The 26,891-nt window shown below is 37.2% G+C and overlaps 1 long non-coding RNA gene across 4 annotated transcripts in view; it reads left to right on the forward strand.

Annotated features, from left to right (window-relative positions):
• Window positions 1-26,891, forward strand: part of LOC116719128 (uncharacterized) — a 56,223-nt gene that overhangs the window by 26,385 nt on the left and 2,947 nt on the right. For 2 of the 4 annotated variants that reach the window (XR_004339085.1, XR_004339087.1), the window contains 2 exons: window positions 6,753-6,853; window positions 10,277-10,565. The exons of 1 other annotated variant lie outside the window; for it this stretch is intronic. This is a non-coding gene — a long non-coding RNA (uncharacterized LOC116719128). The remainder of the gene's footprint in view (window positions 1-6,752; window positions 6,854-10,276; window positions 10,566-26,891) is intronic. One more of the 4 variants, XR_004339086.1, reaches the window with a different exon arrangement.

The following is a 26,891-nucleotide window of genomic DNA, read 5'->3' on the forward strand; positions in this document are numbered from 1 at the left end:
TTATCCTCATGTCCCTTTGATTTCTGACTTCCTCCTCCTGACTTTCACACTGATAAAAAAAAAGTCCCCTCATAGACTTTTCCTTATTTTGCTGTTTTGTTCTTTTGTCTCAATTTTTAAGTGATCAAACAAATTTAAAAATCAGACAAAAATAACATTGAGTTATTAAAGCGACAGCTCCAGTATTAATAAAAGGAGAAAACATTAAACAATAGCATAGATTCCCAAAGTATGACTCGTCCACCAAAATTAATGCAAGAGCAATTTGACAACTCAGGAGGTCACCAAAGAACACAGAACAGCTAAAGCATTGGACGCCTCAACTACTTCAGTGTTCATGATACAACAAGAACACATGGCAGGAATTGTGTCCATGGGAGACTTCTAAGGTAAAAACCACTGCTAACCAAAAAAAAAAAATAAACACCACATTATATTTGCTTATAAATATCTTGGCAGTCTACATAACCTTTGTGAATATTTTCTGTGGTCTGAAAGAAACAAAAGTAGAAGTTACATCTGCTGTCAAAATAAAGTATTTCAGAAAAAGACCATATTGAGAGTCAAGCATTGTAATGGTACTACAAAGGTCTTGCATTGCTTTGTATCCTAAGGTCTTGCTATATATTGATGGAATGATGAATTCTGCATTCATAATGAATTCTGCATTGTGAAATTCAGTGCTTGATGCAGGAAAAACCAGTAACTAGGTTTAGAGGACAATTATCTTGTCACATAATTAATAATACATAACATCTTAATTTGAAAACTGCTTATTGTACTTCCTGCAACCTCATGTTGATGCTAAAATTTACTTTAACGTCTGAAAACAAGGGGAAAAAAACTCCACCACAAACCAGATTCAAAATGTGAAATATGCATCTGATCCTTCCTTTATCCATTTTCTGCTTGCCAGACTTTATAAGAAATGAAGAAAATCTGCTGAACTGAAGAGTGGCTGTCACGAAGCTATTGTTAAAAAAGCAAAAAGAATTTAAAATTCCATATGAACAGGACTTAAAATCAATAACATCAGGTATTGTAGAGGTTTGCCTTGAATTATGTCAGCATGTGTGAAAGAGATCAGCAAAGGACTGTACAAGAGGGACTGTCTACTGCTATACTGTATGTGAAACAGCACAGAATGTCAATATTTTCAGACAGATTTTAGCCGTTGATGATAGGAAATCAAATGTAGTGAAGTTATAAATAAAGAACAGTATAGAATATCTGCACACATCATGTATAACATCTGGAAACCATGTTTAGCACCTTCTTTAATTTTTGGAATAAAAGTGCTCCCAAAACAGTACTACTGTACCTGAAGGAAACTCAAAAAAGAAGAACTCATGACAAAACATAATCAGTCTTGTGTTGCCTGCACAACACCATGGTCTTCTTAACAAAGCAAGGGAGGAAAGGCTGCTAGCATCTACCCAGATATTGTCTTTTATGCTTTTTAGCATCTGACTCTCTAGTTTTGTTTGCCATGTTCAATTTCAATTTTGGTTTTCAACAAATGGCTTTCTTTTTCCTTTTGAGAAAGAAACGATTGACTGAAGATGTTGCAGATGTTGTCTTTTTCTTCGTGTCAATTGATGGATTTGCCACTACATACAAGTGTTCATGCGTACCTTTGGAAGCAGTTCAGGCCTTTTGATTGAGCTCAAAGAGCAAAGCTGGAAAAGGCTGGAAATGCTGTGGGCCTTTATGCCATGATCTGCTGACCTCTGTCTTTTGAGAGAAAAAAAATCTCCGGCTTGTGAAGAGCTGCAGCTGTGCCCAATATGTTACCCATAAGACCTGGGTCAAGAGCTCTTTTCATCGCTTGTAGAGGAGGAAAACATTCAATCTTCATGCCCTTGAAGAATGAATGTTGGATTCACACACAGTGTTTAGACAGTAGTCCAAAGTAATGTCCTCTTTATAGCATGTAGGTCACCTATTTAAGAGCAGTCATTGGCTCAGACCTGCATTGCTCTGCGTCCACAATATATACACACACTTTCTTGAATTTTAATTATTTTTCTTTAAATGTCAGCTCAGTATTACATTGTGTTTGCCATAGAAGCCAACTTATATTCGCACATCAATAAACACACGTCCTTACCGTAGACCTTTAAAAGTTAGAAAAGTTTAATATGCCTGTTATGGCTTTCAAGCTGAACAGATCCATAGGAACCTTAGCTTAAAAGTCTCTCCTGCATCCAAACTTGATTCCACTATATCACTGCCCATCCAAACACCACAGTCTCCTTCAATATTTCAGCACTTTATTTACCTCTGCTGGAAATTTCAGTCCATCCTTTCTGTTCTATCATTGAAATATTTAAGGAGGTATTCTGGAGAAGTTCAAAAAGGAGACGAGGCAGTTTGTTTAGTTGAAGTTTAATGTGACTTTTACTATAGCTAAAAAATAGCTTAGAGGAGTTAACGTCTACTTGCAACAAATAAACCAAGGAAAAGCACGAAGGTTTCACAGTACTCCAAAAATAAATAAATAAAATAGAATAAAACAAAATAATCAAGGTTTTATTAGAAAGGGTTTTGGTCATTTGTCCCATTGACTTGTTCAAGTATCTATGATTGGCGTTACTTATCAAAGTGAAATAGTAAAATGCATCCTATTGATGTTTCCTCTCATTTGAATAAAAGGATTCTAGATTCAAAATTTCTTTATCTATAATATTAATAATTTAAAAGCTTCCGGTGATGAGTAAGTTGTATAAATTGCTATTTTAATACAAAAAACTCTTAACTTTTGATTTTTTTAAAGTTAAAACTATGGGACTATTTTTTGCCATCAGAAGAATATGACTAAAACCAGTGACGATCCCCTGGGTCTTCACTGGTTCACTGTGGGTGGCCAGAATCCTGTTAAGTGGATTTAACAGTGTGGTATGATGGGAATTTTATTCTTTGTTTGGGTTTTCCTCTTCAATAAAACTCATGTGTGGATATTGGCATTCATCTTTGGACTGCACGATCTAAATCCAAACATTGCAGGGTTAAAAAAATAATTATAAATTGTGACAATATCGATTGAGTTATACGTATTGTTTTTAATATTTTTGGGCCAGCAATGAATTTCTATACAAAAACAGGAAATATCTCATGATCACACAGCATGGAAGAGTAGCGCAACCTGCAACCCCGACCTAGAAAACCCAACTCCTCTAAATGTCTTGATCAGAATATATTGGAGGTTTCACAATTAATGTTTGAAACTAATATGATAGACAAACTTTTCAGGAAAATTTTCAGATCACCGCTGCATTCCCCGATACATGAGGCGTGTTGCCAAAGTCAAGTGATGAGTTCTGAAATGATGTGTTTTTACAGCACAGTTCTGCTCTGCCTTGGGATAGTAATAAACCTCGGCCTTCAAACCACAGTCAAGCGCCACTTACTGCTGAGTGCTTCTCTGGTGGTTGGGTGAGATTACTCTCAAAACAAAGTGTGGACAGGTTGATTAATAGAAGGGTCTGCAGAGGTGCGTGCTGCAGTATATTTTCACACCCGGCAAACACTTGTTCATTTCTTTCACATGGACTTTTATGGGCTGATCCTGTCATTGTGTGAGTTTGTGACTTCATAAAAATGGCTCCCTTCTTTGACGGTCTTTCAGTAAAAATGTATCAAAGCTCCTACAGACTTCTTGTTACAGTATCATGGGAGCAAAGTGTGACTTTCGGGCAACAGCATTTACATATATCAGACTCTTCTGCATAACTTTGGGAAAATACATCTTCAAGATCTACTCTGCAATCTTTTTCAGACAGGTGTAAGATACATAAATAATGCTATCGCTACTCTATTTATCCTTTGACTGATCCAGATTATATATTTATAATATTGCACTTGAAATCACTGTCATTCTTTTTTTTTTTTACATGGCCGCATAACTGTGAAAGATGGACTTACAGATTGATCTGGTATACAGCATAAGAAGTTACTGTTGGTGCTCTTAAAAATGAAAAAAAAAAATCCCCACCATGTGTATAGGAGGCTCAGATCTATTACGCATGTTAGGAAACAGAGATGCGTCCTGTACAGCCTATAGACTGTGTGTGATGGTTTTACATGGCTTACTTGGTGGATGGATGCAGCCAGATTGTTGATAGAGGGAAGCTGCTGTGTGGTCAGGCCCTCATCACATCAGATCACAGGATTCTAATTAACATCAGCTTCACCAAAGACTGCAATCAGTAGAGCCACAAAGCAAATTAGTTTTTTCTTCCTCCTATGGTGTTAAAATGCATGTTATTCTTGTGTTTTTAATTAACAGTTTGTGCTTGGAAAGCATGTTAACAGTAGCCCTTAATGAGTTTTTTTTAAATTAAACCACAGTGTGGATAAAGGGCAACTTACTTCCATGTTTGCTGATGCTTAGTTCTTTATTGTAGTACAAGGAGATCAGTAACCAGGGTTTTACTTCTTGTTCAGTATTTACATGCATTAGATGACCCTGAGAAGGAATGACTCAAGACTGGCAACCTGAAGATTAAGTGTTTTATTGTTTGCTTTTGTACTCATATTGGTAGATTAAGCGTTTAAGCGTTTTACCTCATTTAAATTACCTAATTGTTATTGTTTGTCATGGATGATATTTTTATAGACCAGCATAATAGACTTTATACTTCAATAAAATAGAAATAACTATCATTACTACTTAAGATAAAAAAGCAGAGCTCCTAGAAAACTGTGTTCTTGTTCCTACAGAAGCTTGAACTAGCTGCGTACCAGAAAAACAACAAAATAAAAAAGTTATCTCCTAGTGAGATAACTTGGAGATAACTAGTTACAAGTTATCTTGAGAAGGTACAAGTTTAGTCCAGAAAGAGGTACTCTGTAACGACACACATCAAGCTAGTATTTGAGCATGGTACATAAATCTGACTTTATTGGATCATCATTGCCTGCTTCTGGTTATTTTATAGTTAGCAAATTCAAATAAATGTTCGGTCATAAAAACATGGGTTTGAATGAATCTAATGAGTGATCCTAAATTTAGAGGTAAACAAAATCCTCAGTCGACTCGTGTCTTTCATGTTTCAGATGCGTCTCTCATTCAACAAACCTTAATCAGCTAGTAGCAAAAATTTCTCAGTGTGTCACAAAGTTCTGCTACAGCTTTCTAATGTGGCCCATTTGCTTTAATCAGGAAATTCAGTGTGATTGTAACTCATATTATTCAGCTTCCTTCAAAGAGTTGTTGTAGATGCTGAAGGCAACATCACTGTTACCTCAGATTATGTTGTTGTTGATGACCCCCACTTTAGTCTTCTTTTATTGGAGCCACTTACTGTATATCTCAACTCAGAGTAGACCACAAGGATTAAAATGTAAAAACTTTTGCCCTCTAATTATTTGTCAGCTAGAGTGAACAGATTTAATATTCAGAGCAGATACGGAGCCTTTTATGGTAGAAATGATGACCTTCACATCCCTCTCATTTTTTATATTGATTGACCCAAGCAGAAAAGACTCGCAGAGAAGTTTTTTGTGCGTTTGTTTTTGCGTTGTACCGCTGTTAAAGCAAGTGTTCAAGGGGAGAATTAATCGTATTTGGGCCTCATAAAGGTCTGCTTCTTTCTCACTAGTTAGATGTTTTCCTTTTCAATGACTTACTGAGGTTTTGGAGTCCCTTTCCCTGGCAGCCAGGTCCTTTCTCTTTTATTTATTTCCCGTAGCATCCGGCTGGTCAGTTATTTGTTTTCTGTGGTGTCCTTGTGTGTTTATAAATGGGAGAGGCCTGTCACTTCAATGCTGAAAGGATGTTTTGAGTTGCGAGAAAGATTTTTATTTATTTAATTTAGGTGAAAGGAGAGTGGTGAATAATGCATCTCAACCTGCTACATGTACTGTTTTTATCATTAGCATGCAGCCCAAGTTATCTGCAGAATACTTATGAGTACCGGCGAAATGTTTGTGATGTTATTTATTTATGTTGCTCCCTTCAATTATTCATTTGTTTATTTATTCATGGAAGAACTAACTGAAATTGGAAAATTCATTTTTGCTGAAGGGCTTTTGGCCTCATTCTATCCCCTCCCAACGCAAGGGGGGAAAGAGGGTGGGTTGCACATCATGCTTGTTAGTAATTGCTCCTTTGGACTCACAAGAGTCACTTTTACTCATCCAGAGAGGTCAGCAAACTAAAAGGAAGAAAGACAAGTGAAAGCTAAAAACAGGTTAAAACATAGAAAACATCATGAGACTCCAGATGACGGTAACATAAAACTGAGAAAGAAGTGGTCAAGAAAGTTGTGAACACCCAGACAGCCCTCCACAGGTTTAATCAAAGGCAGCGGTTCACATTAAAGGAGAGCATAATAAACTGTGGTTGCCGTTATTCAGGTTCGTGCTCCTGTGACTTCTTCATAGTATTGTGTTTGCTGTATTTTGTTTAATTGTATGGTCTGGAATTTTGTTTAATTTCACAGTTGCGCAAACATTTAATAATTATTCCTGATAAGTGATAACAAATCACTGAACATTAAATTATTGTGTTGCTGTGTCTGAGCAAGCATGAGCCTCGTGACACAAATAGCTAACAGAAAAATAATTTGTAATTAGGTTTTTGTGCTAAAGAAAAATGTGTGGTGTGCACACGTCTGTGTGCTCACCCAAACACACACAGATGTGTGTTGGTGTGCACGTCTATTATTGTGTTTCTGCGATTTACATTCTAGGCCTTCATTTTGACAACATTTTGATAAGTTTCTGTTTTTTTCTTTTTCTTTGTTTAGAGGCTAGCAGTGCAGACAGGACTGGAGTCTGACTTAGTGCTACAGGCAAGAAAACAACAAAATGATCAGAAACTGACCTGAGAGAAACATCTGCAGTAAAGGTAGAGTGAGTTAATGCATGTCTCATACATTCATATTCGAACACCCCTGAACTCCCTGTTTCTGTTTCTAAGTTCTTAAATATCTAAATTTGCTAAGACAATGGATATTTTGAGGGGACATTTTATTTGTTTTTGTTTAAGTTTTTACTTTCACTACAAGCACTATAATGAAGTGTCAACAGCTATAAAAAGATTTTTCATGACCTGTCTTGTTATATGGGCATTTGCCTGCTAAAATTAAGTCATTGTGCAACCTGAAAGATGCAGATAAAATATTTATGTGTAAAGAACTAATCTTCAATATTTATCTATAGGTGTGAGGAAATACAAATTAATGTTCACTGCCTTTATTGGCATTATTTTCTGCGTCTATTTTCATCAGGCCATTTTAATTCATTTTCATTTTAGTTCATTTTAGTATGAAACAAACTTCTTAAATTCTCGTACAAAATCTTTACAGCCTTTTCCATATAAATATTTTACTATTCTCCATATAAATAGAGAATTAAAAAATTAATCATGTGCAGATAATGGTCTTATCTTCCACTTCTTCTTTTAGGAGACACTGCTTGCTAACTTCTTCTTTGTTCCAATAGTAAAAAACCTTTCTGAAAATACAGAATTATACAGGTGTGGACAAATAAATGGCAGAAGCACATATATTACAAAGAAACAAGCAGGTTTAGTTTTGGAAATATAATTTGTAATGTTGTGGATTCATAAACACCATTTGCATTATGTTTTTGCCTCAGGGAAAAAATTGCAGTTTCTATTTTTTTCTGTTGTTTACAGCTGAATTTACTTAATTTAATGAGACAAGATCTATGAAAGAGGTGCAAATGTGTTTAAAACCTGTGTCATTGTTATTAGAGACAACTTCTGTTTGTTGTCATCACAAATGGTGATGGTGTTTTGAAGAACTTTGAAACATTTTGTGCCATTTTTAAACATCTTATGAAAGGAATGTTCACAATTCCTAAATTGTACTTTTCGTACTTTGTTTAATCCTCTTATGCATGGTAACTAAGCAAGCATAACAAAAACTGAAGTTCAAAGAGGCCTCAGATGATTTACCTTTTTCAGTGTCTCCCTTTCGGCGACAAATCTGTGATGAGTGTCATACAGTTAAGCCTAAAATGATTTGCACCCTGGCAGATTTAGATTAAAACTTTTCATTCAACCAAGAAGCTTGTTTCTGACAGGAAATGACACAGACATCTCTCAACAGATAATAAAAAAAGCTCTCATTAATAGAAATTTAACAAAGATATTATATATCTATTTTTGTTTTATTTATAAATAGTATGTTAATACCATTCTCAATAATTGATGGAGAAACTACTATTGGCATTACAGGAATCAAACCCTTTTTACATTTTTTGTGTGTTTCCGTTGATATTTTTATCATTTCTGTTTGCTAACTAGCTTCCACTTTTTTAAGGTGAGAGGGCCTCTGTGTGTAGAGTAGACTTGTTTTTCCACTGTCAATTCAAGAATTGAAGAATTAAAATATGCGCTCTTAAGAACAAAAATGTCGAAAGATATGCGTGTTGACCCTGACAAAAAGAAGTATAACTCAAAGACCCAAGACAAGCGCTGAAACATCTCATAAAGAATGTGTACAGTGTTTTGTATTTCTAAAATCCACATCGTGCATTTTCATTGCCACATGCATGCCCAATGCAGAAGCATTTTCAGAAATTCTTCATTTCTTGCACATACAAGAGCATTTATTGGTGTGAAAATGCTTGTCTGAAAAAGGGTTGTTTTCTACTTCAGTGTGCTATTTCAGAGAAATGTCGGTGTATTTGTATTAGAACTAATGAACCATACTAAAAATGCAGTAGAAGTAGGTCCCATGAGGCTGGTCAGGTGTGTCGTACTCTATTCTTCAAGATGTCAGCAAATACAGCACTGCCACAGAATGAAAATTTGTATCATTTAATTAGAGCACACTTCATTTATTTTAATCTTGTTTATGCACCTTGATTGTTTCTCAATATATATTTTCTAATTAACTTGGATTGATCAAAATGCATTGATTCTGTATCCTTATTAAATAACCTCCTCCAAGCTCTCCTTACTTATTTTTCATAATTAATGTTACTGTTAGTTCGTGGCTGTGGAGGAGGGCACCACTAACAATGTTGGATTTTAATGTAACTACGTTCAAACTAATTTGGAAAGGGGTGGAGGTTTGTGATGTGAAAGGAAAGTAAAAAACAAAACATCGAACAATCACATAAATCACCAGAACATGACAGATTAGCTTAAGATCATGTCGTTTTTGTCAAATGAGGTTAAGTCACCAACGCCATCCACCCATCAGCATTGACCTTGGTTGTTGGAGTCACTGCATACTTACATGCAAGCAGGCTTACACACATGCGTTCATATTCGCTTGCTTGGACAAAATGCCATTTCAAACCCAGCGGGCTCTTTAATTTTGATTGATGACTCAGTTTATCTTTGGAATAACAGTCCACTGATTTGTCGCACCACCTTGGTACCAGCCTCCTTCTCTCTCCCCTCATCCTCAACCCTTATCCCCATCACCCACCCCCGCCCCATATGAAAATGATATTAGAAACAAAATGAGATCTGAAATTTTGTGTTTGACAAGCAGCTTGGTAAGGGGGATTTATAGGTGGGCTTAATCCATGGAAATTTTATGCTAATAGTACTGCTTGCCCAGCAATCTAGTTGAAAATTAATCAGGGGGCTGGATGGAGAAGACGGGAAGAGAAGAGAAGAGAAAAGAGGGGAGGAGATAGGTTACTCCATAAACACCCTTCACCCTCCTCACCCCCATTCCCTCTCCTCAGCTCTGAATCTCATCAGAAATAGCCATGGGGTGTTGTCTTTGTGATGGGGTGGGGAGAGAAATGAGGAGTCAGAAAATTACACTGCAGCTTAGCACTGATTGATGCAGTAATGTATGCACCAACTTATGCAGCCATGCAAGGAGCTGCCGTATTATGGATTAGAGCTTCCCTTTTCCAACAGTCCCCTCCTGCATGACAGGAAATACACATTTAGCCATAGATCCATACACACAAACACACACACTTCTTAAAAGCCAACTGAGATTTGTTCATATTCTATTTACCTTGTTTAGCCCTTGGTGGTGCATCGTTTTGTGTGCAGTTAGCTTTGTATCGAAACGGTGATTCAGCCTTTGTTGGTTTACTCTTTCCTCTATCTTGTCACATCTTCTACTTTACACACACAGACTCTCTGCATATTCAGTCCTTATTCTCCCTTTACCCTCAGACTCACCATTACGGTTACTCGCTAATGAAGTCATTATTAGATTTTACTGGTTTTAAAACAACACAATTAGGACTATGGCCTTAATGATGTTTTCAATTTAAATGCAAACTAATCTCTTTCTCCCACTTCTCTGTCTCATTTCCTCTGCAGGCTTGCAGCTCAGCAGGAATGAACAGAGTAGATGAATCACTGAATTGTTTCATGGGCATGCGGGTGTTTTGGTGCCATTTTTTTCTTAACCGTGTTGCGAGCCAGCGTGATTTATTATTTTTACCCCAAGAGACATCTGTTACACCATTCCCTGTTTTTGTAATGCATCATCAGCCAGAGGAAAAGTAATATTATCCAGCCTGGGATATTGCACTCTGGAGTCTAATAATCTAATGTATACTAGGGCTGTTGTCATTAAATTGCCAGTGGAGCTGTAAGAAGATGCTGGGTAAGTACACATCTTTCTGTCTCTGAATTCCCACCAATATTTGTGTTTTGTCCTGCTCACACACAAATTATTAGACAACCTCAGATTTCCACATGCAACCTGGGTATGTCTGCTAATGACGTCTTAGTCTTACAGAAAGTGAATTGACACTGAGCTCCAGGAATGCTGGAACGATTAGGGGTTAATAATATCACACTTTGTTTTTAGATTAGGGTCATTCGGTTATTTAAAATACAGTCTATTAGGTCCCTGATAAAGGAAAATGCATCACTCTCATTCTGTCGCAAACTTCAGAGTAATACATCTATATTTCACTATGCCAACTAAATAAAGTGGGCTTACTTTTTCTTTTCAAGTGATTCAGGTAGAAAAGCTGTGTGGAGGCTGGTAGGAGACAGACAGGAGACATTGATGCTAATCAACAATTTCTCCATGGACCTGCAAGTGGCGGCCCTGCCTGCCTGCGAGCATGCTTTAGTTCTTATTAAGGAGAAAGGAGCCAGTGATGCACCTGAATATTCAAGTGAGGTCTGCAAGGTGAAGGGCAATACATGAAGCCAACGTTGAGCTCCATTATTTATCCATCTCAAGTGACAGTAGCCTTCTGTTTCTATAGGTCAAAAGTGTCTCTTCATTTTTGTGAACCAAGCAACATCATTTTTCTTTTGCACACACTAAAGTATATTAGCTTTTTCTTTACCTTCATAAATTTGTTCAGCTGTCTGTCAGCTGTAATCTTGAATTTGTGTTTATTAACCCGCTGCCCCCATGTTTTACACTCTGCATTTTCCCTTCACTATGGTTGTTCCAGGTGAGCAAAACAAATTGGGCAAATCATGACCCACTGCCATCTTCCTCTTGGTTATTGCAAACGTTTACTTACACAATAAAATTATTTTGTTTTAAAAAAAAAAACCTGTTTCTTCAGCTCTGTAGTTACTTGTAGTTTCTTGGCTGATTAAGTAGAGAGTTTGAAGTGTTGAAAGATGTTGTGTGTTAACAGGCAGACAGATATGAGCAGCAGTTGTGTTTGTTGGACCAAAAGTTCAATGTACACTCTTCTATTTTGAGAAAGGGAGCATGTAGATTTGAGTTGCCTTGGAGCCACAACAAAAGCTTTTGAGATCAAATGTGCAAAAGAAAACAGTATTTTAACCTGACAACAGGTTGACAAAGCCAAGAAGATGGAAACTTGGTCTGAAATACTGCAGATCATCCAGGTCGCAGGTTGTCAATGCACTGCTAACCTCATAACGTTAATGCCCCTGTCTGTAGCAGAGTAAGATACAGTATGCACAGCTCTCCACTGATCGGCTCCTGTTCCTCTCGGCCATATTCAACCCTTTTTGAGTGCAACTGACTAAGGTTCACAACCTTCAGAAAGTTTTTTGCTTTTTGGAAAGCTGTTGCAAATTCTTCTTCTGAGTTTTATTTTGAAGTCTTCATTAGTGCTAAAATGTCAAATTGGAATGATTTTGAGCATTAAGAACCCACTCATGGATGCTCAACTAAGTATCTGTTGCTTATTTTTTATATACAAAAATGTTTTATAAAGCACATTTGATTAGTTATTTATTATGTAAGTTTTTGGCAATGATAAAATCAGTTTGGTTTAAAATAATCTGCTTTGTTGGAGTTGAAAAAGAGATTAATGTTTTCAGAACATCCAGAGAGAAAAACTTTTGTTTTCAATTCTAGAAATACAACATTATGCTCATCCTTTGATTTTGAGATTAATCACATACGATATTTTGTGGTTGTTTTATATGTTGAGCAGTTGTAAAATCTGCAGGTAGCCTTTGTTGTAATCAACAAAACTGTGAACTTAACATTTCCCTTTACCCAAATAAAGGTGCCCACTGTGAAAAGCCCTTGCATATAAAGTCTGTACCCACAGCAGTGACTAATTGTTTGTTATGTCAGGGCTCGTCGGGCCTGTTTGCCTTTAATGGAGTGTGGTGTGGTGATCCATCAGCCTGTCGAGGTAGCCTGATGTCAGCTGAAGTGGTTGTGTGTCAGTGGGGCGACTGCACCGTAGATGTGTGATTTAGTGCCCTGCTTCTTGTGCTGCCTTGTGCCTTTCCCTCCAGCCTTGCACTGAAGCCCACTCTTCTCCTCTTCCTCCCTGTCTTCTCTTCTCACACCAGATTGATTACCTGAGCAACTGGCTCATGACACTCGCCATCTTCTGGCAACCTTTTAGTGCCGTTTTATAGATGGTTAGTGCACCTCATTTGGCTATTTATACATCCGCAAGTGGCCATGAAATATAGATTTGTCTTGATGGGTGTCAACATCGTAGCTATGGAGCCGGAGCACGGTGACACCTCATTATTTTAATGGTGTGAGATGAAGAGGCTCCATGGCGGGGAGTCATTTTCAAGTGTTGCTAAATGATACTGTTTTTATTTTCATTTAATATTTTGAGTCATATTTTACTCCCATTAGTAGGATTTTGTTTTCACTGCATTTGGTTTGCACCCAGAGCTGGGTTTAGGATGAGGCAGAGATGTAACTAACAATGGAAGAGAACACAATGAGCCTTTTTACTGCTCTCTCTTTGTCTCAGTCGCCAAAAAAAGAGAAAAAAAACACTCTTTCTATGTGAATGTCAAGGTGGTTGTGATGTGTGACCTGTCATGCAGGCGCACAGATGAACGCATTTTACTCCATTCACAGCCAAGGTCTCAGAGGTAATTAGGTGGTGGCACCCACTCAGTGCGATGTGCTGGTTAATTGAATAGTTAACACATCTGAGGCAGGCCTGCACAGACTGGAGGTGACACCTGTCAGGGAGTCGATCCCTACCGACCCAGGACATTTCCTGCTCTGCCTGATACATATGTCATCTTTGAGGAAATTCCAAATTAGTGGCATGCCACTGAGTGAGTGCAGTGCAGCAGGTGTCCAGATAGCTGGAGGCTGGGAAAAGGCAGGCACTTCTGTGCTCTGTCCTTCAAGACAATATGTAAAGCTTGGAGCACCTATCCTTATTTAACCTCGGGGCATTTCCATGGTTATGTGACAGGACAGTGACAATGCCTTGTGTGTCTGTGTGTGCATGTGCACGTGCTCACTTCACCTGGCTCACCCCCAGCCCAAGGCATCCAGGAGTGCAATATACATCATATTGAGATCATTTCACCTCAGAAAAGATTTGTCAGGCATGTATGCTGCTGATTGCAGAAAGTTAATTGTTTAGTAAGTTACACTTACTGTAGCAACTCTTAAGAACATTTTGCAGTTATATGTGTCTTTGCTGAGCAATTCTTTATAAGAGATTTTAGACTTTAGCAGACAGACAGCTGACTGCAGGCACTGGTCCCATCAGTGGCCAATATAGTCAGACAGAGATAACAGCTGTGGTTAGAGATGGTTTTCCACAGTTGAGTGAGACCTGGAGGCTGCTCACAGCCATACCACTGAAATGGAGCTCACAGCAAATGGAACCAATACCAGTTTTCTGCAAATTAATAGAGCAGTCGGCTCACTCACTCACTCACAGGCACTCTGATACACTTCTCTCCACTGTAGTCTGATATATGGATTACTGCACTGAGCATAGACAAATCTGTTGAAAATATAGAAATCTATATAGAGAAAACAGTATCATGCAGCTTGATTGCATTATGTCATCAATATAACATGTAAAGGCCCAGCAGGCTACCATTCAGACTAACTGAATGGCCTGGAATGATGTAAGATATCTGCCTTCAGTCTGAGAAATTATCATGCAGTTCAATGGTTTGTAGAAATGACTACAAGCAGTTCTAAATGCTTGTAACCCAAATTCAGTTTATTTAAGGTTAAATCTTTTATTATTTTTCTGTCAAACTGTAATATCTCACTTTATTTTCTGTTGTTTTTGCCTTACTCTCACATCCCATCAGTCACTCTTCATCTAATGTGGTTCAAAATGGATTAAATCATGGAATGAATAGGAAAGATGATGATTGAAATCATATTAGTTTGGTGGAGAAATATGAAAGACAGTGTCAAGGTTGTGTATAATGTGATCTACTCTGGTGCCCTGGTTTCAATACATTGTGAGACGTTCGCCTTTAAATGCTAAAAGGGGGACTGACAAGTGTTCTTTGAACTTGAATCACCTCAACTTGTGTTCTTTGTGCAATAAACAAATCCAGGCAACAATAATACAAACTGTTTTGAAAGTAAGCATTTAAACTTCTTCACAGTACTTGGAAATACTTAAACTTTGGTCTTCATTTATTATGACCCTTTGGATTTGTCAGGTGGAGACCACAAATTGCAGGATGGCTCCTGTTGTTATTCTGTAATTGACTGAATGCAAATCTTTTGCATTTATGCCAAAAGTTCAGTGTACCCTTTATGAATAAGAGTGGAGATGCTAACATTTAGATCATTCAGCAAAGTTTGTCAATTATTTATGGTGAAAGTATGCTATCCTGCTAAATTGATCACAAGCATAAATAATAGTTAGTCATTTGACTGTTGATTTAATGATAACATTTTGTGTATGTCTGAGTTGAATTCTTTATTTTTTCTTGGCTGTTTGAGTGTTCAGTGGTCTCTCTCCCATCCCATTTCCTGCATTTCTCAGCAGCTTGGTGGGTATGTGGGGCTATGGCTCAATAGGCAGATCATTCTGGGTCAGAGTCCTCTTGTGCAATCAGGTGTTTAACTGGCCTGCTAAAGTGGGACAGGAGCATCTTAACCAGCACATTGCCAAAGGTCTGATGTTCACTCAGCCTCTGGGACTGCTGTGAGTAAACGCGCCACCTGCCAATAGGCATTAGTGCAGATTTAGTAATTAAGTGATAGGGTGAGGACTAAATTGGGTGTTTGTGGGCTGGCAAGCCACCCCAAGGTCCCTTTAGCCATGCAGATAGGGGATTCTAATTGCCAGGAATATTGATCAGACGGGCGAGGGGGGTACGCAGGGAATTCACTAGCCATCGATTAGCTGTTACTACACCTCACTTGTCAATGGAGGAGAGAGGTGAGCATTGGAAAACCTCCAGGCTTTTCCCACAGTATTCTTCACCACCAGCAGCGTCTGACACACATCCAAACACTAGTGGAGTCTGTGACACAGCATGTTTCTGTAGAATTACTGCATATCAATTGCATATCTCTGAACCAACTTTATTTTCACGTAGGTGACTCCTGAGGTTCAATTGAGACCAGTAAAGTGGTTGTAATCCTCTCTACACTAACAGAAGCCACTGACTGCAAGTGTCATTGACAGATAGCTGTATCATATCTCTGTGAGTAAAACTTGATAAAGCAGAAGTTTATGAGAGCAGTCTCAGGTTCTCTTTACACATTTGTGCTGAAATGAGCTGCAGAAACAGCAGCAGTAAGAAGGTTTGTTGGCCAGCAGTCACTAGCCTGAGTCATTTAGAGCCTATTACAAAACATCAATATATTGATGGAAGTAAGTGTCTCAATGTGCTGCTCTGTAAACACACTGCTGGTTTCATTGAGCATGTTTTATCTGCTTGAATCTTATCTGGACTCAAATCTTTTTATCTTCAGCACTCTATTATTGCAGTTTTGGCTTTACAGTTTCACATTTGAATCACGGCGCCTTTTATTTGTGTAACGGCCTAATAATTCTATATTTGTTTTAAATTTAGTTAAATATTTTCTGTTTATGTTTCTTATAGAATTTTAGTTTGTTCTCTGTATTGAAATTTTCACAGACTCTTTCTGTATAAATGGATGCAGCATGTTAGCATGCCTTGTTCAGCAGGAATAGGCCAAGATGCTCGATCACCAGGTCAACAGAAAAAAAAGAAGCAAAAAGGATCAATAACTTCAAAGAAGTTTTGACATAACTCAGTAAGGTCAAAATGTATTTATGAAATTCCTGAATATATTTAACTTCTTTGACATTCTCCATGACAAATGCGTTTGTGTTGGAATTGTATAACTTTTCTGTTTTATGTCAATATTTACTTTTTCGGACATGCAGGCAACTTAATTTTAAAAATATTGGGGGTTTTTGCTATTTTTATTATTATTTTCAGTAATAAATAATTAAAAGGATGAAGAAAAGAAAATGTATTTTGTATAATGTTTCTCTCATTCTTATTATATTTAAATATTATATTTGGCTTCAATAACAAACTTATTATTCCTAAAATAATAATGTTATTTAGCTTCTGTAATTAGTTGTTATTTAGATAGTGCAAAATACAAACTTGCTTGAGTTTTGGTTATTAGTATTTAACACCACAAGTTTGTGAACAAAACCATATGTTCTGAAATAACTAAAACATTTAAACTGTTTGACTTACAAAGTCTTTTAGACATTTCTGAATGGTGATTGTCCCTCCATGCTTGTCTTCTGATTGAAGCCAAGCTGCAACCATTTATACAGCACTCAGTTACCCTCCAGCCATGCTCACAAATTGAATTAATTTTGTCTGAATTTGTGTTTTCAATCTCGTAATTATTTTTTTTAACCCCAGAGAAAACCAAGAGAAATGAGTCACATCTTCACAAGTGGTGAAATTCGATGGTCTATGATTTAACACCAACCAAAGGGACAGGAGCCTGAAGCGTTGCAATTTACCTACCATTCATCTGTTAGCCGATTCAATCACACCACATTTAACATCTTTCAGAAAATTAGATAAATCTGATGGAAAAACTGTTCTGCTCAAATTAATCTCCTTAATCCCAATTTGATCTTACGAAACTGTATCTTTTGTCTGTGTCCTTAAATCTGTCACAAAAAGTCAACGAAAGGTAAACTAACTCTTAAACCGCAGATGACTCCAACACACATGCTGCTCCATTTATATAAAAGAACTGATTACAGGACATGAGGAGTGTCCACTCTCCATTACTGTTTCCTCAGATGTTAGACAGATGTAGCCAGAACAGTTATGAGCTACCAGGCTTTATCTTATGGAAAATAAAAGTATTTTCTCTCAAGTTTAAGTTCCTCTAATAAAAGCTCAAATCAGCTGTTAGCCAAAAATATTAGTCAAAAAATAAGTTCTACCTAACTGTATTTCACATAAAATATGATTTTAGATGTCTCTGGAGACGAAGCTAAAGCAGCTGCGCCTATAGACAGAAGGTGAATTCAAACTAATGAACTCTTAAAGGGTTGAATCGTGTTGTTTTAAATTCAAACTATTTATCACATTGTCTTGTTTACAACTTTACTAAGAAAAGAACAATTGTAATACACAGAATTTTGCAAAAGGTATTGATGCAGCAATTAATATCAAAGTGCACAGAAAGGAGCTCTACAACCTCCTTGTTATAGAGCTTGAATTGTTTTCAAAAATTTTAAAACAATTTGTGTGTCAGAATGGGTTACACTGTTTCTGAGCATTGGACTACAGGCAATGTCTTGAAGTTGCCATTACCAAATCAGCTTTTCATAACTTTCTTTTGGAAATATTTAATAAAGAATTGTACTTTTTAACCACAGCAAAGTTCTACTGTCAACATTTTGTGTATCTCAGCTTTAGCAGCATAGCTTATCTTTGCAGTTTGGGACTTTTGGTCAATTTAAGTGCCAATCTAAACATACAACACTATTAGGCCTATGCTTCACAGAATAAGAACCAACAATTAATTTCTATTAGATGTCTACCTTGAAGATGTTTTGTTTTGTCATTGCCTGACTTTTTCTTTGTGAATAGAAATATATTTTGTTTATGGTGTAGCTTTTTGACAGTTAGTCAGAAACAAAAGGACATGCACTTGTGCAAATATTCCCTGGACTTTTTGTTTTGTATTAAAAGAACAAGTAAATGTGAAGATCCATTTAGCATATAGTCCATATTTAATTGTCTGTGACCAGGAAGAGTTGTTGGTTGACTAGCTGTCTATGTGATGTCTCATTTTATCCAAATGACCAGCTGGCAGAAGAAGCCAGCAGGAAAAGACCCAGCTTGAAACTAAAATGATAATTAAGCCACTCATTAGTAACAAAGACTGAAATAGTGGACCAGTTACTGCACTAGGTTAGACATTTGGCCAGGATCCTGCTTTAAGCAGCACTTTGAAAACAGTACTGCAGGCTCCAAATACAACTATGCTGAGAACATTAAGGCTAAGAAAATTAGTATATTTTTCTTTGACAGTGACAGATTTTGTTTAGATTGTCACAGTGAACAGAGGGGCACAATGTATATTTTGATCACAGTATGGAAATGTCAATCCAGATTTTTTGTTCCTAATACAGATCCTAGTTATTAAACATACATTATTTTCCAATACTCCTTTACACCCAAAATTTGCTCATTGCTTACTGTGTGTGCAATAGTTATTAAAACCAGTTTTAAGGTAATGACTGATGCCTAAGTAGCTTTACAACAGTTTGATGTGCTGGCCCATGTCAAACGCCCATATAGTAGTTGATCATTTCTTTCTCTTTTCTTGCTTCTTTATATCTATTTCTTGCATTATTGTGCAAAGCTCGTTTGCTTGCTTTATACTCTCTGCAGCATACATAAACTGATTGGCTTATATTTGATTAATTAGCAACCTGTTCAATGTGTCAAAAAAATAATTGAGTCAATTTAGTTCATTTGGCTGTATATAAATCTGAATTTGAAATGAATTTGTTTGTCTTGTAAAAAGCCCTGAAGTAGCCTTTGTTTTAACTTGGTCTTATGAGAAGTTGGTTGACATATGTCAACTCAACTGAACTAACATAATAAGTAATGCTCTGAATAGTACTGTCACACAGCAGTAGTTACTTGGGGTGTTATTGGGTGAAAGGTGGATGTTTTTATCTTTGGTTTAACACAGTGGCACTTTGTGTGCTCTGAGTTTGTAGATGGATGGGCACCCTCACACGAAAACATATAAATTATTTGATTTGTCTCTTTGTTCTTCATTAAGTACCTGAACAGTGCAGCTCAAACTACTGTACGTCTAAAATATCTACTTCATAGAGTTCCCTTGCTGCAAGGACTCCTGAATGCTACACAGTAGCATGTAAATACATGGTGTAAACACTTTCTGTAATATATTATGTTATGTAATTAAAATATTGTAAAAACACTAAGTGATTATGAACTGCAGATACAATATTCCTAACAGTAACCAGAAAAACAGTCATGTTGACATGATTGAAAATTGCTATACAGATTTTATTGGTTAAATTGTAACTTGTTTTGTTTCATAAAGCTGTGACCTTCTGTGCTTTCCAAAAGCTGATTAGATAATGAAGTCTTTCTCCACAAGCCTGAGTGGCAAGTATTGTTAAATGCAGACAATTGGGAAGCCTAAGTGCTTGTTTCGTCTTTTGTTTGTTAGATCTTTGTTCCAGTTTGCACGTCCTTATGTACATATTTCTACTCGATCTTTGCTCTGCAGTGCCATTTGCTTTACTGATGTGAGTGACAGCATTTGTATGATTGCTTAGACATGTGTCTCTTAGACTGCAGCGCTGGCTGACTCTTGAGTCAAGAGCAGATTTCAGGCTGAACTGTAAAGCCTACCATCAGCTTTCTTAAGTGCTGTCAATGTCACATGGAAACAACAACGCTGCAGCCTCTTAATTGGTTTAGGAAAAGCATTATTGTCATTTTGCAGAAAGTAAACTGCGCTAGAGAAGATGAAGTCCAAGATTCTGCCCCCTCCTCAATACCCCACACAACCAACCTGACAAAATAATAATAATAATGATTATGTGCCATGTATGTTTTTTGTGATTTCTGTTTTCACTTTTGCTTTTAGAAATAATTGCTGTTGGTTGTGTGGGAGCATCAGAAGAAGGGCATTAATGATTCTTGCTGGCTGCATGGAGGAATTGCACTGCGGTGGGCTGGAAAGAGCACTCATTTACTAGTCGAGTGTTGAATATGTGAGAGATGGCATGTTAGTGTTTCTGCCTGAATGTGTTTGATAATATATTTTTAGCTGTTTCCTCCCTTTGTTTTGCAGTGGATATTGTGTGGCATCTATTGTAATTAAATTTCCTGTGTGCATGTCTGTGTTTGTCTGATCACTTTAATGTGTGTGTGTTTGTGTGTAAAGTATGTGCATGGCTGAGCTTTTTTTTAATGGCTTAGCTGGTGGATGCTGCAGGTGGATGATCAGACTGGGGCTGATCTGCGATCACACAGGGATTATGGGGGATATGGAGCTATACAGCATTCCAGGGCTGCCTCCAGTTAGGCTCATCTCTGCCATGCTCCCCTCACACACACCACTTTAATTGCCTTTGCTTCTTTCATTACTTTTATTGCCTCTCCTCTGCATTGCTTGCTCCCCAGGCTTGTGGAAAGGTCATTGTGATGGTAGTGGTGTACTCACAGTCACCCTCTCTGACGAGTAGAAAATGGCTGTGGGGCTGAAGCTTTCAGGGAAATAGAGACCCACAATGAGTATGGACTGTCTTTACAAATTATATAGTAAATATTTTTTAAGTAAATCTGTGAAGTAAGTGTGTGCCTGTGTATAATCTTGACAGTAAGATGGATTCCCATTTGGTGGCAGCCTCACAATGGAAACATACAAAACATAACAAGTCTGACAACCTGTATGCAAACAGTATTATTAAAAAGAAAAATGAAGATGGAAAATGCATTATCATTATTAAAAATGATTACCTTCATCATCTGAGAAAGAACTGGGCGTTGTTTGAGAACTAATGGCTCTTCCAATAAGTATTAAGAAAGTGACAGCCCTCAGATAAACGGCATTTTCGTGTTGTCTTGCATCTCCTGCTCACAATACTAAGTTAAAAAGGAGCATCGGTTCTGACAAAAGTCCCCAGTGACTGATAGTTTAAATTATAATACAATAAAGTTTAACTTATGATTCAACCTCTTAACCACAAATGTTCTGTTATGTGTTAAGAATATTTTTGATTGTAATCAATCTAGCATGCAATGAGTTATCTATGAAATAATATGAAATTAGATTCAATGGTAAAGACAGAATTATATCAGATAATAATTCTGATAAGATACAAGATATACTTGTATCTTACAGATTGGAATGTAAGATGATCATCTTACAGACCCACAAATAAATTTACTGAATTGTTTATTTCAGTCATTTAATAAGTGAAACAAAATGTATAGATTAATTACACATACACTCATAAATATTTGTAATATTTATGATTACGTTTTACTTACTAAATGAAAACACAACATTTAAGTTTAGAGTATTACATCAGACCAATAAAGTAAATAAATACAGTAATGTCAGCTCAATAAAAATTATGGTTACTACCTGCTTAAAGGTTGGCATTTCCAAAAAGAAACTTCTAATCTGCCAAACGAGCCTCACTGGAACACATACTCAAACTTATTGAATATGACTGTATTCACTTTCCACAGAGAAGTATTTTCATTATGTATTTCAGCCACAGATTTTCTTAGTGGCACTAAGAGTTTTTGGGACTTGTACTTTCAAGGAGGGCATATTCAGCAGAATAAGTAAGGTGTTATTCTGTAGGTGATAGGCTGGCCCAGGGCGGTTGTAGCTACAATGTTGTAGCTTACCACCATCAGTGTGCGAATATGCACATGAATGGGATAATTTGGTGTCCTCTGGACTTGATAAAGTGTAATACAAGCACAGACCATTTATCGTCCTTGTAATTCTGTCTCCCATAAAAGTTTGTGAGTGAATCAACGGGTAAAAGAGACAAATGTGACTTATAAAAAACACAATAACTTTGGATTTCCATTTATTTATTCTAAAACTTCTCTGACTTTAATATTTTTGCGCTGCGCTTTGACAAAATTATCCCAGGCTGTGTAATTTGGAAAAGTGTATCACTCCTTGCTCATCACTTTTTAACTTTTAGGTTTAGGTTTAGTTATAGATTCTTTGAGCGGAGACTGAAACGTGTTTGGGAGTACTGCTCTGTGAGGCAGAAGCTTGGCAGGAAACTGCAGCTCCAGAAGGTGGCCCATTGTACGAGCAAGGGTTTAGGCACCCTGAATGGTTGCCACGGGAATTCAAAGGATTTCTCAAACATACATGACAGAATCAAAGTAATCCTCCAGGTATGTTTTTGATGAGGGAATGGCATTACATATATACAGTACAGACCAAAAGTCTCATGAGTTCAATGAGAAAGTGTGTCCAAACTTTTGGTCTGTACTGTATATTAAGCTCAAAAATAGTTTTTACACAATATCTCTGATCTAACAAATATGATTCCTTGTAATTCCACATAAATCTCTGAAATCCCAATTATTTGCAAATGTGTTTTATTTTTAGCTTAGCTTTTTTCCTTTTTGTTTTGCTCATACATTTTTTCATTATGTTTTATCTCCTTCCTGGCTGTTGTGTGTGTTCAGCATACAATGAGACCATGTATGGTGTAGACATTAGTGGCAGTGTGGGAGGGTTGCTTTATTTTAATAAAGGTTATGATCATGTCTCACAGCAACAGCTGTGCCCCCAAGGTTGCTTTACTCTCTCAAACAGACTACTTTAATCTACATCATAAACTACATATTATTCCCTCTTAGAACCAAACTCTTAAAAATTGAAAATAAAACAATGGCTTAAGTGTGGTAGTGACTGTTACTCTGTGATGCACAGGAGATTTTAATGCACAGTTTCAGTGTTTGTATTTTTCAAAGCTTGAGCTCATCAGATTGAGCTCATCAGATTAAGATCATTGGTCTCAAGCCTGAGCTTGTAGGAAAATAAAGGTATATGGTAAAACAGAGTATTGTCGTTCACATCTCTTCCAGCTTTATTTTAACTATAAACGTCAATGAATATTTTTGCTTAGTTTAGTTTATTACAGTGCTTAACATTGAACTGTGACTAAAAAGATTTGATGTCACTATAGTGTAGCATTTAAGCTAACAGTAGTCCATTATCACTACCTGAACCACTGTTTATGGCAGAAATGTTATTTCTGCATAACTATATTACCAATAGGTGTAATAGAGAACAGACACAACAGTCATAACATGTACGTTATTTTGTATAGTTGACACAGATTTAGCTGACACTGAACATTTTGCCTGTTCAAATTGGTTCCATTTAGAATCTAATTTAAGAGCTTATTTTGACAACAGAAGTCAAACTGGTTGCTCTTATTTTAAGACAAAGGCAGTGAATGTCTTACAGGCTGGTTGTAGTGCATTCCTTTAAAAATCTGAGTAAACTCTACACATTTTTCTGAGGAACTGTTTACTTTAAATAAGCAGGTGGTTGCAAAAGTGAAGTATTGCAGAAAATTAAAGGAGGCTGTGCTTAATGGATGTCAAATCTCTTAAGTGGAAATCAAAATCACATAGAAAAAAACTGAAAACTTCTATTCAAATTGATCAAAGTTTAGCCAAGCTATTGGCAATAAGCCCATGCTAAATCCTATCATTGAAAAAATAACCTAATTCACTGAATACATTACAATTTTCCAGAAAACATTGAATAGTTTGAAGTGAAATGGTGACCCTTTTTTGGACTGATGGAAGCAATGGTGCAGGTGTAGACAGTTTATCAGACAGCATACCAGCTGAATTCAAACCACAGTACATGTACCATTATGCTATGGGAATGTTTCTCGCACTATAGTGTTGGGACAATTCACACACCAGGGATCATGTATAAGTCTGAATATTTCAGAATACCTGAAGAGGACATGTTGTCTCATGCCAAAAAGTAAATGCCCTTGAAATTTGTGTTTCAACAAAAGATCAACCCAAAACACACCAGTAGGCAAGCAGCATCTTTGAACCTGTTAGCATGTTAAAAGTGACCATCCATGTCTCTGGACCTTAATACAACAAAGGACTCGTGGCAGGATATTAAACATGCTGTTTCTGAGGTAAAACCAAGAAAAGCAGACAATTTCTGAAATTGCTGTTCATTCACCCTAGGCTGGAAGAGTTGCTCACTGTACGACATCAGGAAAATCTCATTTTGATATTACAGCTGTAGATATTGATTAGAAATAATTCACATTTTCCTGACAATTTTCTATCTTTCTATCTTTCCCATCATCACAATGTCCCCACTATTCAACATATTTCCATCTAAATATTAGCCCAGATATTCAAAGAGAAGCTACATTTTCAAGCATTTTCTGTCAAGTTGATAAAGTACAAATGCAAACATTACAATTTTCAAACAATCTATTATTAACTTTATGTAGCTCAATAATAAATTTCATAATTTCCCTCACATTTTGTTGTGGGAAAAATGTGCAGTGTTTTCAATCACTATATATAAGGATATTTTTACTTACAAATTCAAGAATACTGAATATTTTAGACAATCTTGATATTTTGCTGGTCACAGAATGATAACTTGTCAGTACTTGTTTCCTTTTTGCTTTGGAAAGTTGTATAATGAAGTTATACAACATGAAAAATTATTCAACAGATTTATACAGTCCAACTGCTGTTTACTGAAACAGAAAATTAGAACAGTATATGTTTTAGATTATTTTGATGTTAGTTTTACTAGTACCAAAGAATAATTTTCTTCTTTTTCAAGAACAAAAGTTGCTTGAAGGGCTGAAATTCAGTCAACGTATGGAGTCCATCATCTCGTTACTGTGATGCTCCTGGCTTTGCTCCTCTCCCAAAAGAGGAACAGCAAGCCTGTACAAGCCATCTGTGACTACATGTTCCCTGTTTTACTTTGGCCGACTCCAGAGACCTCAGTGACAAAGAAGAAAGCTTTCAGGCAGAGCAGAAGCGTTCCTGGAGTGGCTCATCTAAAACGCAGGTCAATAGAAACACTCAGCAACACATCACAGACACCGAAAAACAAAGATGCTTCATAACTCCGAGGACTCTATTGTCTGTCATGGTGGAGAATTTTTTTCTTGCCCTGGGATTAGCATAGGATTTGATGCGTTTGTTTGACTAATGGTCAGTGTTTTGTGGCTGTAAAATCAGCAGCCCAGGAGTCTTGGAAAGCCAAAACATTAGTGTTTGAAATGCCACCATCCTCCCTGGTGGAACCTCTGGGTCCTGTCGCTAATGAAGGCGTGGTACCATGTCCCTGCTAGAGCAGAGGTTCTCCTTTACATACAAACACATTTAGCACATTTCTTGTTCTTCACCCACAATGACCTTCTCTTTAGTCTGCTCGGCTGCAGCTAACCTGTGTGCTCCTTTGATGACTGATGGCAAAAGCTTGTTAACACTGAAGACACTTTTCTGCTGGGAAATGTTGAGACTGACAAAGAGAATCTATAATCAAAGGACAATGAAAGGCACTGGAGAAAAATGTCTCTACTCCCTGGGGTAATTTGGTCCTCCAGAGTTTACAAACTTTCCACACTGAAAACCCAAGGACTCTCCATAAGTGTCTCTGTTACTGGTCACTGACAGCCCACAGGACACATCTCCCAACAGAAACAGAAACTTTCAACTCTTTCTAAATAAAATATGAATTCAATGTGTTGCTTTTGAAAGGGTTGCTTATTGATGGAATCATATCTTACGGCCAAAAAAAATGTAATTTTCCTCAGCCAGAATCTCCTTGCCTCAGAGTAAGCCCAGCTTGTGTTACCTGGCATTTTCTTGCAATACATTCTTATCCCACATCCCCTTAAATTGAAAGCAGGGAAATTGGAGCTGATTGAAGGGATTCGGTTTTGGTGATGGAAGGACAGAAGCGGCGTGAGAGTACGAAGAGAAAGCTGTGAACCCAATCTGCCGTGTGTTGACTGTACTGATTAGGGGCTTGTGCTAAGAAGAGCCTCTCTATCCCCTCATTCCTTCTGTTTACTTTGAACCTCACAACTCCTTTCAACACAAGCACCCTTCTCATCTCACCCTCAGCTGGATCACCTGCATCACAGGAGGCACATGTCTTTGTATGTCATCCAGACCAATTAAGAAGATGACAGCGTAACTTGGGCTAGAATGAGCAAGTTAGCGTTTTCATTGCAGAGGGGCCATAAGCCATATTTAGTAATATAAGGAGAGTAGTAAGATGTAGCGAAACCTCCAGCATTCTTTATAAGCGGGTGTTCCACATTAGATAAAGCCAGCTGGAAACCCAGCCGATTACGGCTACTGGAACAATGTTCAGCTAATGTTTTGCAACATTTCAAAAATCTTCGGGGAGCAATAATTGGAGCATTGGCCTTACAAGCAAACTAGAGACACAAGGAATTATGCGCAGATAAATAAGGGGTGGAATAGAAAAAGAGAAGCTAGGAAAACAGCACATCTATTTTCACGCAGCATGTTTGCTTATTTATGATATCTAAAGGCCTGGTCTGGTCTGGATGCGTGGCGGGGGCTGAGGAAATAACACAGCCAGCCTATTGCCCTCAGCGTCCGACTCCCAGCTTTCATTAAGTGTCATTACCAGTACTTTCCAAAAAGCTGGCCAGCCTGAGACCTTACATCCCCTCTGCAGATA

Source organism: Xiphophorus hellerii, chromosome 4 (assembly GCF_003331165.1).
Source record: "Xiphophorus hellerii strain 12219 chromosome 4, Xiphophorus_hellerii-4.1, whole genome shotgun sequence".
NCBI lineage: Eukaryota > Metazoa > Chordata > Actinopteri > Cyprinodontiformes > Poeciliidae > Xiphophorus > Xiphophorus hellerii.